Source organism: Taeniopygia guttata, chromosome 3 (assembly GCF_048771995.1).
Source record: "Taeniopygia guttata chromosome 3, bTaeGut7.mat, whole genome shotgun sequence".
Lineage (NCBI taxonomy): Eukaryota > Metazoa > Chordata > Aves > Passeriformes > Estrildidae > Taeniopygia > Taeniopygia guttata.
Window position 1 is genome coordinate 53739485 of NC_133027.1, and position 13610 is coordinate 53753094.

Consider the following 13610-nt stretch of genomic DNA (forward strand, 5'->3'; position numbering starts at 1 on the left):
ATAATATTTGTGACAACAGGGAACCTATGTGGAGATTAAAAGGAGGCTGGAGGTAGAATTAACCCAAATTCCTGGCTTTTGTCAGTTACAAATAATGCTGCACTATTGAAGTTTTCATCTTAAGGATTTTAAGAATCACATCACTATAGCTAAAGGTGATGGGAGCAGCCTTGCATTGCCCTACAAATTCAGCTGACTAAACTAGGAGGTCAAGCTACATAATTAGATTTAATCTTTTCACGGAGTGGTGTGTGAAGTGTATTAGGAGAAATGGTTTTATTTCAGATGCCATCTAAGGCAACTGATTTTAATAATTGAACAAGTGCTGAGCCAAAGGCCTGGATTTTTGGTTTATCAGCAGTTTTTTGCTACTTCATATGCAAATTTGATTATATTATGAGTGTTGAGACCTAGTTTGTCCTGGAGAATACATGCAGAGCTGGCTGACCCCAAGGACAGGAACAGGATACGTGCCTCCAAAGGCATCAGGGGACGCTTCATTTACTTTACATAAATCTCAGTCTTCAGCCACTCGAGAGAGAATGCTCAAATACTTAAATGAGCATTATTCTTGAACATGAAGTTTTAACAGTGTACCTTTTAAGTTTGTCATCAACCTGTATAAATTTATAGCAGATGAGAGTCTGTGCACAATGCGTTAACTGCTTTGAAGTGAAAGCCTGTTCCATGAGTGAGGACTCCACCCTCAGTTCACTAGATCTCACAGAAATCAACTTCCCAGCTAGAACTTGCTGGGAGAAACTAATGATGAGCAGGATGGATAAAAGTATTCCTGCTGCAGCTATCTGTATACACTTTAGGAGCAACAGCTTCAGCTTCCATGGTAATTTTGCTTTTAGCTTTCTGTCAGTATAACGAAGAAAGAAAAGTCTGCTTTTAACCACAGCATTAATTTTTTAGGCTAGATGTTAGTTGCGTGTCAAAACTGAAATCTTTGTTGCTGGAAGAGACATATTCACTGGACGCATTTGAAAGCCTTAGAATTCAAAACAATACCGAAATACTTTAACTATGTATGAAGTCAAATATACTTTCAATAGCATGACATGTGAATAGAGCCACTTCTGGTTTGATTTCAAAACAGCCAGCTTTTATTTTCTGTCTGAAACCGCACACCGTTGTAGTTGGGTGACTTCCTCACAGGGTAGGATGGAAAGGAGCCATGGAAGCATAAAAACCTCCTTGCAGTCTCCTGTGAAACAGCCAGTAAAGGAAATCCAAGCATGGATGATCTTAGGTGCTTCTGCTGTCTGTGGTGGGACACCTGTGGGGCCAGCCGGGACCGGGAGCAGGGATGCGTCCCTGGAAGTGCCTGTCTCTGAGTCACTGCAGCAGCTGAGCTGGGGCTAAATTGGAAACAGAAATACATTGTCATGTCACCCGGATGCTCTGCCTCCAGCCAAATAGTAGACGGAAAAAAATGCTACCAGATGTTCTTATGTTATTAATATTGTTATTATTGTTATTATAAATAATATTCCACATTGGCTGGCGTTCAGTCCAACCCATCTGGAGTGCACATGCTTGGGAGGAGAGCCCCAGCCGCCTGTGGGTCCCCCAGTTCCCACACACCTGTAAAAGAGGCTGGGCAGGCCCCCCTCCCTGTGCTGCAGGACGGAGGATGGAGGGGCTACCGTGTGACAGGGTGCTCCCTGCCCCACTCCCCTCCCTCTGCTAGCTCTGCTGTCATTCCAGCAGTGACACCTCAGCCAGGCCTTTGTTCCACTTCTCTCTTTCCATCAGGGTGGGATTCTTTCCCCCTCAGCTCTGTTTTGGGAGCTTTGTATCCATATGCAAGCTTGGGTTTATGTGATGAAGTCAAGCTCTGCTGATGTTCCTCTCACTGGACATGTTGCAGTAGGAGGTGCCAGCCTGATATTCCCATGGTCTGAAGCACCTCTGACCAAGGAGGCTAAGGTGCCATTTCAATGAAAAGTTCTCTTGCTAAACCTTCCTGTCTAATATTAGACCAGAAACTCTTTAAAAATGTCTAACTGCTCCCACTCCATGTTAACAAAAAAAAAAAAAAAAAAAAAAAAAAAAAAAAAAAGGACTGACTCTGTAGGTGAATATGGAGATTATGGCATTGCTCCAGTGTGGGTTTCACCATCAACTTTGGCATACTCTCTGCTTCAAGGGTTCAGCAGCTACCAAACTACTGCTGGAGTGGAAATGATCCCATTATACCCATTTAGGCCATCTGTCTAGGAATACAGGAATGAGAAAAAAATTACTGGATGAGGTGATGACAGTGGTTCATTAAAAAGTCATAAAATGCTAGGATATTAGTAAGTGTGGCATACTGGTATTTGTTTATATCTAAGCTTAGGAAACGGAGATCCAGTATAAATAGATGGAACTTTATAAATGGACTTTTGTGGTCATACTAGTTGTGCAGTAAGACAGTGTATTTTTAATTATTACATTGTGGTGACATACAGAATTGATAAAGCGCTTCCCAGGGATACATGAAGATCTTGTGTCTGTCACTAGATGTTTACAGCCACCAAAAAGTGAAGTACAATCCTTTGAAGGTCATATTTGCCTGAGAGGGCTGTACAGACAGAACATGTCCCTACATCTAGTTCTATGCCTAGGCAGCTGAGGGCCCAGTGTGGCTCTCAGTCCCTCACCATGGGTCACAGTTCCCAGCTAGGGGAGCACAGACCCACCTGTGGTCCTTGTACTCTTGGCTAGAAAAAGGAGTGCAGAATCTGGCAGAGGGCAATGATGACAGTGGCTGGAGAATCTCTTCCCAAAGGCAAACCTGGACCAGGGACAGACACCCTGGCTGAAACAGCCAGCTGTGTTCTGGGTGAAATCTCAGCTGTTCTGCACACAGGAGCTAGCTACAACCACCAAAAAAACCAGTAATCACATCTGGATTCAGTTGGTTTGGGTCTGTATTGAAGCAATTCCTTCCTTCAGTAATGATCATCAGTCTTTGTCTCAGAGCAATGCTCATCCTATGCAGTGAGATGTCCACACAATCACATTTTCTGGAGGGCATCTCCTTTTCTGGCGGAAAGATTTGTCTGACCAGAAGAGTTTTATGACACTGGCCACAGGTTTTCTGTCCATGACTACATGGAGATGTTTGGGCTTCTAAAAATGCAAAAATTGTAGGGAAAAGGCTGGGGGCATGCAGAGCCTCTCCATACACACCATGAACTTCCCAAGCAGGTCATGCAGGTGCTGCCAGCCAGAAATCCTCCTGGGAGCAGCGGAGATCCTTGCAGGTCTGTGGCTGCAGACCTTCATTCCTCTACAGACTAGCTTGGTATTTCTTCTTTCCTCCCACGCCCCTCCTTTTCCCTTTGCACCCCTGGGGAACAGAATCAACCAAGGATATATTAGTGGAAGTGGCTTTTTCAGACACCTTGCATTCCCTCAGCATGCTGCTGGAAAACAAAACCGGTGCTAGTCTGAATCCATAATGAAACAGCAGGAAACCTTTTCTCTATGAAATCAACAAGGCATTGCCACTGATGTGAATAAGTCACAGACTTCATGCTTGACACCTGAGACATCCACTTATCCTAGGGAAAAGAGAGAAGCAATTAGTCTAAATTGTGGGCAAATGAAAAGATAAGGGTGTTTTCCCTCTCTTTCTTTCCCCACTATTATAGAACCCAGCAGTTTTCTACCCTAAGTGGAAAATAAGGATAGTTTCTGTATTCAGCCTTTTTTTTTTTTTTAGACACTTATAAATCTTGCTAATTAGCTGTAGAAATCATAAGAGCTCAGCATAATGTTTTAATCGTAAGCTCCTGAGGACACTGATGTTCATGGATCCTCATTTCCATGTACAAATTACTGTGCCCATTACACTTTGGCAGCTTGTCTCTCATGCCAAGGATATTTTCAACAGAATTATTATTTCAGTAACTAAGCCACAAGCTTACACCTGCAAAAACTAAAACTAAGAGAATAGCAACATGCAGTGGAAGGTCCCTCCTCCTTGTACTGGTGGAATATTAAAGCTTCTTCAAAGTAATTAAACACAGGTTTCAAGTATTAATCCTGGCTGACTGATCAGTTAAACAATTTTCTTGTTTCCAAGAAGCTAAAGAAAAGTTCCCCAGTCAGCAGCTGAGGAGGATAGGAATCAATAAGCAGCACACTTAGATACTGGAAATTTCTGGGGCAATACAACAGGTCCAAGGCATCATGGACACAGCTGTGAAACCAAACCTCGCTTGAATTCTTATCCCAATCACCATAAACAATGCCAGCATCTGCTAAGACACTGGATAATAATGGCTTGCTTAATTATACATTTTGCCTGTAATTTATTCCAGATCAACTTTTCTAGTGGCAATGAAGGAGGGTGTTTTCCAGTTCTTTTATGTTCCTGTGATTAGTGAATAATGCCCTTGGTGTATGTGCATGCATCTAATTTTCACTTTTGACGTTAATGCAATTTAACATCATCAAAATATTATTCTTCACTTTTCCAAATTTTGTTTCAGCGCTTCTAAAGTAAATATTTTGCTTAAGAATGTGGAAAGCCTGTGCCTGCTTACTGAAGCTCTCTCTGAGGGGGAGAAGGAGCCAATCTCTCTATCTTAGCAGCTCAAGATCACTCAACAGATGATGGTGCTTCTTTCAAGGTGGAAAAAACTTTCCTAACCTGTGGCAGAAGAGCAGGGTTGATGTTCAAGAATACCTGCTTTAGCCACTCTATCAAATTTACCTTAGATTCAGCTCAAACAGTAAAGGATGAAGGGATTAATGTGGTAAAAGTTTTTTTTTGGTTTTTTTTTTTGGTTTTTTTTTTTGCTCCTTTACATGAATTGTCAAACTACATTCATCTTTGAACCACAACACATCAGTCACATTCCTTTACTGTCTTCGTGCTGACAATGTCAGTCAAATTCCTGAGCAGCTCAGAGCTCCTGTGCTGGGCATGGCTGCAGAAAACTGAGCTGAGCCAAGCTTGACCTTTGGCATCCCCCACCTCTGGAGTGGCGTGGCTGAGGTGCTACAGGCCTATAGTGGTTATTTGTCATACACCTAAGACTGTTTGCTGGCAGTGAACATCACAGTTTAGAAGAATATCTTGGTTTGCAGCTGCAATGGAAATGTGGAAGTAATGGGAATATGGAAAGCACATAGGACGTGGTCTGCTCTGAGTGTGTGACTCCAGCCAATGCAGGAAGCTTTGTGACTGCTCCCATGGTCAAACAAAAACACCCCTCAAGATAGATGAGTTACATTTGCTAAAAAATTGGATGAAAAAGTCACTGATCATGAGTTTCTGGTTAAGTCTTATTTTCTGAGCTGTTTTCAAGCAAAAGTGAAAATTGAAAACTGGCAAACCTACAAGATCAATAGGTTTTATTTAAATGACTCACCAATTAGCATGTCTGTGGCTTTTAGTAACATTGTAGTCTTGCCAATCACACTGGTTTAAACTTTCACTCATATATAAATTACACACCCAGATTCATGACTCCTCTCCTCTCCTCTCCTCTCCTCTCCTCTCCTCTCCTCTCCTCTCCTCTCCTCTCCTCTCCTCTCCTCTCCTCTCCTCTCCTCTCCTCTCCTCTCCTCTCCTCTCCTCTCCTCTCCTCTCCTCTCCTCTCCTCTCCTCTCCTCTCCTCTCCTCTCCTCTCCTCTCCTCTCCTCTCCTCTCCTCTCCTCTCCTCTCCTCTCCTCTCCTCTCCTCTCCTCTCCTCTCCTCTCCTCTCCTCTCCTCTCCTCTCCTCTCCTCTCCTCTCCTCTCCTCTCCTCTCCTCTCCTCTCCTCTCCTCTCCTCTCCTCTCCTCTCCTCTCCTCTCCTCTCCTCTCCTCTCCTCTCCTCTCCTCTCCTCTCCTCTCCTCTCCTCTCCTCCCCTCCCCTCCCCTCCCCTCCCCTCCCCTCCCCTCCCCTCCCCTCCCCTCCCCTCCCCTCCCCTCCCCTCCCCTCCCCTCCCCTCCCCTCCCCTCCCCTCCCCTTTTCTCATTTTTTCTTTTCTTTCTTTTACTTTTTTTTTCTTCTCTTCCTCTAATCTTCTCTTGTCTCCTCTTCTCTCCTCTGAATTTTCGTCCGATATCTCTCCACTGGATTTTTTTTATCCATTCTCTCCAGGGAATTCTGTCTGTCCAACAGGTTAGAAGTGTGTTTTGGGGGCAGATGCCCTGCAGCACTGGTTGCATAAGGACTGAAACAGAGATCAAGGAGATATCACCAATCTCCCTATTAGCCGTGTAACCAGTATTTCTTATTTCAAGTTCAGTGGTCTGCAGGGAGTAAAGGGTCTTAATAAATGCATTTTTTAAAGGATCAAGTGAGAGTGTGGTCAACACTGCTCTTCTGAGTCTGACCGGCAAGGCAAGCTGTCACTGTTTTGGAGTTAGCCCTAGCTGCTGTCATCCGTGCCTTGTCCCCTTGCGGCTCGCAGGAGCTGGGGAGGAAAAGGCGCAGAGAGCGGCTGGCCTCGCCACCGGCGTGCCTGGGCTGGGGCCGGCGGACTGCCGTGCGCAGATTAACTTGCACAGAGCCTCAGATCGAGTGTAAATTCCCCAGACTGAGCTGAAACATCTGCAAATAGCTCGGAGCTTGCGTGCTGTGGAGGCCTGTCCCTGTTCCTGACTCCTTCATCCATTCCATTTGACTCCGCTACCGGGAGAACGAGCTGCGGGCGCGGGGTCCTGCAGGAAGCTCCCGCTGCTTTCCCGTCGGCAGCCGAGGCTCGCAGCCGCCTTGTCCTGGCTTGAGGGAGGGGATGCGGCCGCCACAGGCAGTGCCGGTGCTGCGGGCCCCCGGCTGGGAGCGGGGATGCAGCCCCGGCTGGGAGTGGGGATGCAGCCCCGGCTGGGAGCGGGGAATGCAGCCCCGGCTGGGAGTGGGGATGCAGCCCCGGCTGGGAGCGGGGAATGCAGCCCCGGCTGGGAGCGGGGAATGCAGCCCCGGCTGGGAGCGGGGGTGCAGCCCCGGCTGGAGTGGGGATACAGCCCCGGCTGGGAGTGAGGATGCAGCCCCGGCTGGGAGCGGGGGATGCAGCCCCGGCTGGAACGGGGATGCAGCCCCGGATGGGAGCGGGGATGCAGCCCCGGCTGGGAGTGGGGGTGCAGCTCCGGCTGGGAGTGAGGATGCAGCCCCGGCTGGGAGCGGGGAATGCAGCCCCGGCTGGGAGCGGGGATGCAGCCCCAGCTGGAGCGGGGGATGCAGCCCGGCCGAGCCCGGCCCGGCCGCGCCCGCGGGGCCGCCGGCAGCTCCGTACGGCGGGGAAACCCGACCTGGTGTCTGAGCCCTCGCTCAGCCCCAGCACGCCCGATTTGTTGACCTTACACTGCAAACCACATTACCCCTCATAGGCTTTTGCAGAGGTTGTGAGCCTGGGGAGCATGTGGTTAAAAGGGAACTAGGCCATGTAGCTACATGGGTTTATTTTATTCTTTTCCTCTCCTGGTGCAGCACATTATTTTATTTGCTACAAAATTGCCTTTGGCAATTCGATGGACGCTTTTCTGCGTGTGAGAAATCTAAAGAAATTAAAAGTCTTTGAGGGGCTTAAACACCATCTTGTGTTTGGCTAAGATGAAGCTTAACAACAAGCCAGACTAAGATGAGTTTATACACAGACACATAAAGCTCCAGGGTGGTCTTAGTGGGTCTGCTGAATCCGCCCTTCATCTGCAGTGCTCCAGCCGTGTTTCCTGCCGTGAGTTTGCACAGGTGTCTGCATAACTTGGCTCCCAGTGTACTTATTTCTTGTGATGAGACACCAGACTGAAAAAAATCACATTACACCAGCTTAGCCCGAGATCAGTCTGCTGGACTGACAGTCAGGGGAGAACATTTGGTGAACTGTGCACATCTGACACAAGAGTGGGCAGATTGTCAGGCTTTGGACCCCTCAGGACCATTTTTAGAGATGTGCTTTCCAGGCCTGACCTGCCCCGAGCATGACATAAGGGAGCCCACACAGTGAGTCAGTGTTAGAACCGAATTCCTGGCGCTCAGTCCTCTGCTCACTCTGCTAAACCACATTGAGATTAAACCAACAGAGGCAAAGAGGGAGCCTGGATATAAGGGAATTTAGCAGGAACCTGCCTTGACTTATTAATGGAAACTTTTGAAAACAGGCAGCAGCAGTAATTTTATTATATTTTTCCCATGCTGAAACAATTTGTGTGTAGTAGAGTCATTCCCTGGAAAAACATTTCTTTAATTTATCTTCTTTAATTATCACTCATCTTTAGCAGCATCTGGTTCTGATATTTTATTAGAAAGTTTGCATGTTTAAACCAGGCCTGGGTGGTATTTCATTTTTTCTTGTTCCCATTTTCTACTGTGCTGGTACTTCCCATGGTGGGAAGAGATTGGCTTTGCTTTATTTCATAAGGTACAATAAATCATAAAGCCATTCTATTTAACATCATTATTACCATGTAAGCATGCTCAGAGACATATCCTGCAGATTATGTGGTGTATTTACTTGAGGTTAGGATGCCAAGCATTACAAACAGCAGACTGGGTTCCTGTTGTGAAGAGATGCATGCTGCTTATGGCAAGATGTAGTTTCTACCCAAGATCTTAGCATTTGACTGGTGGTGCTGAACAGCTTATGGTGTCCAAAACAAAGACTGGTTTTTCAGAGGACTCCTTAAAACTGGCCCCCTGTAATATTTCTCAAGTTGTGCTTCCAAAGCATGAGGTACTCCACATCCAGCTCTCTGCTGAGATTTTAAGCTGTAGTTTCTATAAGGGATTGTGGACAGGAGAAGAAAGATTGATGCTCTTGTGGGCCAGTTCTTCCTTTGTTAGTAGTGCTTTTTGAGACTTGGTCCCTGCTAAGGGACAAGGTGCTGCTCAGGCTATCTAAGATTCACAAACCTTTTGTTTGTGCTGCTGATTCTTTCTTTAGTTAAATGAAATTTTATGCCATTTACTCTAAAGTAACTCAACAGTGTTGCTGGTGGATTGGTGAGAAATCATCAATCAAAGATTAATTCAACTGTAACAAGAAGGTACCTGTTTTTCAGAACAGGAGAAAAATGTCTGTAAGAGAATTGCAGATAGAAGCTATCACCACTTTATTGAAAAGGATTAAAATGAGATTATGATATCAGGTATTAAAGGAAAATTTTAGCCAGAAATAAAGAAGAGCAGATGTCAGTTCAAGGTTTTTAGCACCTACCTTTATATTGCATTTTCCTTCCTGTGACATCTGCTTACTTAACATGTGGTGTATACTTAGTTTGTGGTCTGCCTGTTTTCCCTATCGTGCAGTGTTTTCTTCTGGTTAGACAGAATTATGGTCTGTGTGGTAAGGGGAAATTAAATATGACCTAGCAGTCACTTATCCTCTTATACATAAGCCAGTGAGTCTTTGCTATTGTCCAGCAGGGCCTCTGTCCTCTCTTACTGGTGCGCAGCTATAATGCCCACAGGAGCCTTGATGAAATTTCATCTAAACTAGCAGTTTGGTTTTTGGAAGAGAGGAACTGCTGCTCTTGAAAGGCAATGCTGTGCAGATATGGCTCACATGATCATGAGCAGGGCATGCATAAGTACTTGTTACTGCCCTGAAACTGGAAGACAGGAGCTAAGCAGACCTGGCACATACTCTATTGCAATGTAATGCAAAATCACTAATATGCTGATAGGATAAGTATCAATTTAGGTGACCTAAACAAGCCTAGTTTATGTATTTGCAGAAGAGCAGATGATACTAGGCCTGGCAAAGAGCATTACCATTTTCAGCACCAACAGGCAGTGCTTTCTCCAGGTGGCAAGAGCTGCCCCATTGTGTCTGTTCAAGCCCTCAGACAGCAGGACTGGCAGCACTTCTGCCCCTCTGGTGTCTGATGGGCCACAAAGCCCACAAGAGAAAAGGACAGTTTGGCTCAGACACCAGGCACTGTCTGATGCTCTCGTTGGCATGAGACATAGGGTGGAGACAACTGCTAGTGTCTAAACTGTGGGACTCACATCCATAGTTTCAGCAGAATTTGTTTCTAGAAATGGGGTCTTGGCCTCACCTTGGCCATATGGGGTACATTTCAAGAGTCTGGGTCTCAACTTTCCTTGAGTTGCCAGGGATTGTAATACAGGGAGGAAAGGTTTCACCAAAAGCCATGTTTGGATGCCTGTGGACTTTCCCTCAAGGACAGTGGGACAAATCATGCCCACAAAATGTCAAAACCATTCTCTCAAAACTATAGTATTGTTTCCTTTTCCAAAAAGCATTTACAAAATGAGCAGTTCTTCCCCATCCTCCAAATTATCCACAGCTCTGCCCCTTTGGCAACTGAGGCAGGTCTCTGCTTCTACAGACACTACAGCGAGTGCCTGTGTCTTGGTCTGGTGCCCCTGAACAGCTCCCCAAGATCTCCTTGGCTCTGAAAAGAGAGTCCTGCTGATGCAGCCAGAGTTCATTTGTGCTTCTCGCTTGTCAGACTTCTGGCTCTGTCTTTCCCAACCAGTTCAGTAGGCCCTGCAGGAAGCTGAACCAGACTCCTGGGAGCCCATGACTTTCCCATTGTCCTGTGTTAACTGCAGGGCTGGCTGAGTTCAAGCCATTTTTCTTCCTTTCTGATTGATTTCCTTACAGTCTGCTGTTAAGCATAACCCAAATATTTGTGCAATAAACAGTTATTAGGCCAGTGCACACTGTTAAAATTATTGTGAGATAGCTCTGTGCCTATCACAACATACACTACCCAGCTAAATAGGCAACAGGAGGTTCCTTGTCCCTCACAAATGCACATGACCCCAGGACATCAACCTGTGATGCAGCACCATGAACGGAGAGTGCCACCTGCCCTGACACCTGTGCTCTTCTGGTCAGACTAAGCAAACTACTGCTTCAGGGATGTCTCCTAAAAGGTTTTATTATGAAGATTTGAACTGAGGCCATGTGGCAATACTAAGGTTTGGTCGTGGCTGATTTTATCTTGTGTCATTGATTTTGGAACAATGGTGAAGAGATCACCCAGCTCTGAGGTCAAGGATGAAGAGACAGCAGCTCAGTTTAATCAAGGGTATAGCACAAAGGTAGTGGAAGATTGTCTTTATTTATCCAATGGACTCTATTAGACAGATGACATCAAAGTGTCATTGCAGTGACCAAAGACTGTAACCATTTTAACCAGGTAAGGAGAAAAACACATCTCCAGACTCTTTGCTGGATCTTAACAGGTAACTGAAAAAAGAAAATGCACATGGAGATTAATGTGCTCTTCAACTCTAGTTGAATCCTATCCTTGCTCCCTTCTGGAAGGGTGGTCCCTTTTTTTGTGGAGGTAGTTTTATGGGGAATGTGGAGACAGGAAGGCATTATGGAGAGAATAGCAATCCCAGTCAGGCTGAAAACAACCTGACCTCTGACCTAGAGGGGACAAGAACTGCTCCAAGAAAGACAAGTCCTTTCTGTCCCAGCTACCCGATCTTGGGGACGAAGAGACTTCATCTTCCTAGGATACAGAAAAAAAAAAAAGTTATTGCATGGATAAAGCCACTGAAATAGAAAGGAAAAAAGCCTCCCTCAGAAAGGTGTAAAATCATCATGCAATTATCAAGCTGTATTTCTTTTTTTCTGTGCTGTGTTCTTTGTCTGTCATGGATGTAAACTTGGCCTTGCGGTTGAAATGGCAACAGCTGTAAACTTCAAAGAATAAATTCCTCCACGCTTTTTTAATAAGCGTCTACCCTCATCAGCAGACAATCTGCATGGTTCAGCTGAGTTTCTAATTGTCCAGTACTTTCATGCACGAAGTACAAGCTATGGTTTCCCAGGCTTGTTTTAGGGCACAGCACTCACCCATTAGAGGGAAATTTTTCCATATTGCTCACTGACAGGATATGGATGGAGTGAATATTTTGCTGGAAAGACCTGGGGTTTTTCCCTAACAAATTGAGTGTGGTATCTGTGGTTTGGCATGAACATCAGCACTGATTTATCTCACTGTAGCCCAGAATCACCATGGGCTATCTGACTGCTTCAGCCAACACATAGGAAGGTTAGTGCACTACTTCCAAGTATTTTTTCTCTTTTGTTCTATTGATTAATTCCCAGGTGTATCCTAGAACTGACCCTTAGTAAAACACAAAATCCTTTCTTGCTCTGCTTTTCTTTTCAGACATTTTCAACCTTTCTATGTCTGAAATGAAGTGGAGAAAGGAGTAAGTTAGGCCAGAGGTCCCTGGCTCACTTATTTGGCAAGCACCTGTTTTTACTGTTGAACTTTCCGTCTCTTTCCTTTCCTTTAAATAATTTTTCTCTCTTAAGCCCAAGTGATTGGGTGCTGCTGAATCCTCATTGTATTGCATCTGGGTCTTGGATCACACCTTCACAAAATTTGGGAAGAGCCTTCTATGCCGTGGGCTTCTGGAAGCAATAACAAACAAAAATAATTTTTGCATTAAATATGAATGATGTGACTTTGCTGAGGCTGACTTCAGGATCATAATTTGTGTCTAATCAGTGCCATGGCCTGTGATTTTGTGAAGTTTCTGAATACACTGAAAAGCCATCAGAATCCAGCTGCCAAGCCATTGATGTACTGAGATATTTGTGTCAATAGCAGTGGATTTCTTTTTCAAAGGGGCCACTTTCCACTTCTTCCTTATCCTCTTCTGACTATTCTGGACAAAATAAAGGCACCAGCTTTAGCACTGGGCATTTGATCCCAACAACCAGTACTTCTCTTTTTAACTGATAATTGAAATATAGTTTATTACTTCAATAAAGCATCTTTGCAGATGATATGTAGGTGAGCTTCCATTTGGAAGGCTGGTAGTGTGTTTTGAATTAATTTAATTACCTTATACCCCTTAACATATCCTTGACCTTTATTAGAGATTGGCTTGACCTCTATTAGAGATTTTTAAGAACAAATTCAACATATACTCTCAGCTGTACTTAGCCTGCCTTATAGAATAAATAGCTGCTTGAGATCTCTTCCAGCTTTGTTTCTGGGATGTTTATGACTCTCACTTTACTATGACACGCTATGAAAAACATTACCCTGTGTTTTACATATACTGCCTGTGAGACTGTTCAAGCTGGACCCCTCCCCAGGCAGGACACCTCTGGCTGTTTTCAGTCTATATATGTGGAATGTCCTGCAACTCCAATTGCTTATTTATACCTGCTGTACAGTTGTCTTTTAGTTGCTTTGTCTCATTTTGGATGCCCTCTTACGCATTTCAATATGCAAAATCAGCTTATTTTCCTGGTTCTCTTTTTAGTAAAGGGACAGCTTTTATGCAGGGCTCCTTAATTTCTCTGAATGTAACCACTTCTGGGGATCCAACTCTGCTGTTTTAGGCACTAATAAGGGGTGTATTGTTCAAAAATCCTCATTTTATTTTTATGGATCATTGGGAGCCTGTACTGATGCAGTGAGGCTGCACAATGGCACGAATAATTGCTGTGTCGATTGACCTGAGTTTCCATGTGGGATCAAGTAAAAATCTGGAGGGTTGCTTTGGATCTATTCTATGGATCAAGATAGAGATATTTGGATTTTTTTTTAACCAAGATGTGTCAAAGTCCTGGACAAATTCACAGAAGGCGTGTTTAAAGGGCCAGTTCAGGAATATCTGTTCCTAAGGAGAAACAGCTCCTGCCCAGGGCAACTGGTTGATGTACTTC

General features: G+C 44.9%; 1 long non-coding RNA gene across 1 annotated transcript in view; it reads right to left on the reverse strand.

The window, feature by feature from the left end:
• Positions 1–1089: 1089 nt before the first annotated feature.
• The window catches only part of LOC115494324 (uncharacterized), a 60050-nt gene continuing 47529 nt past the window's right edge, over positions 1090–13610 (reverse strand). The window contains exons 2-3 of the long non-coding RNA XR_003959301.4: positions 3187–3346; positions 1090–1367 (exon numbers count right to left, since the gene is read on the reverse strand). This is a non-coding gene — a long non-coding RNA (uncharacterized lncRNA). The remainder of the gene's footprint in view (positions 1368–3186; positions 3347–13610) is intronic.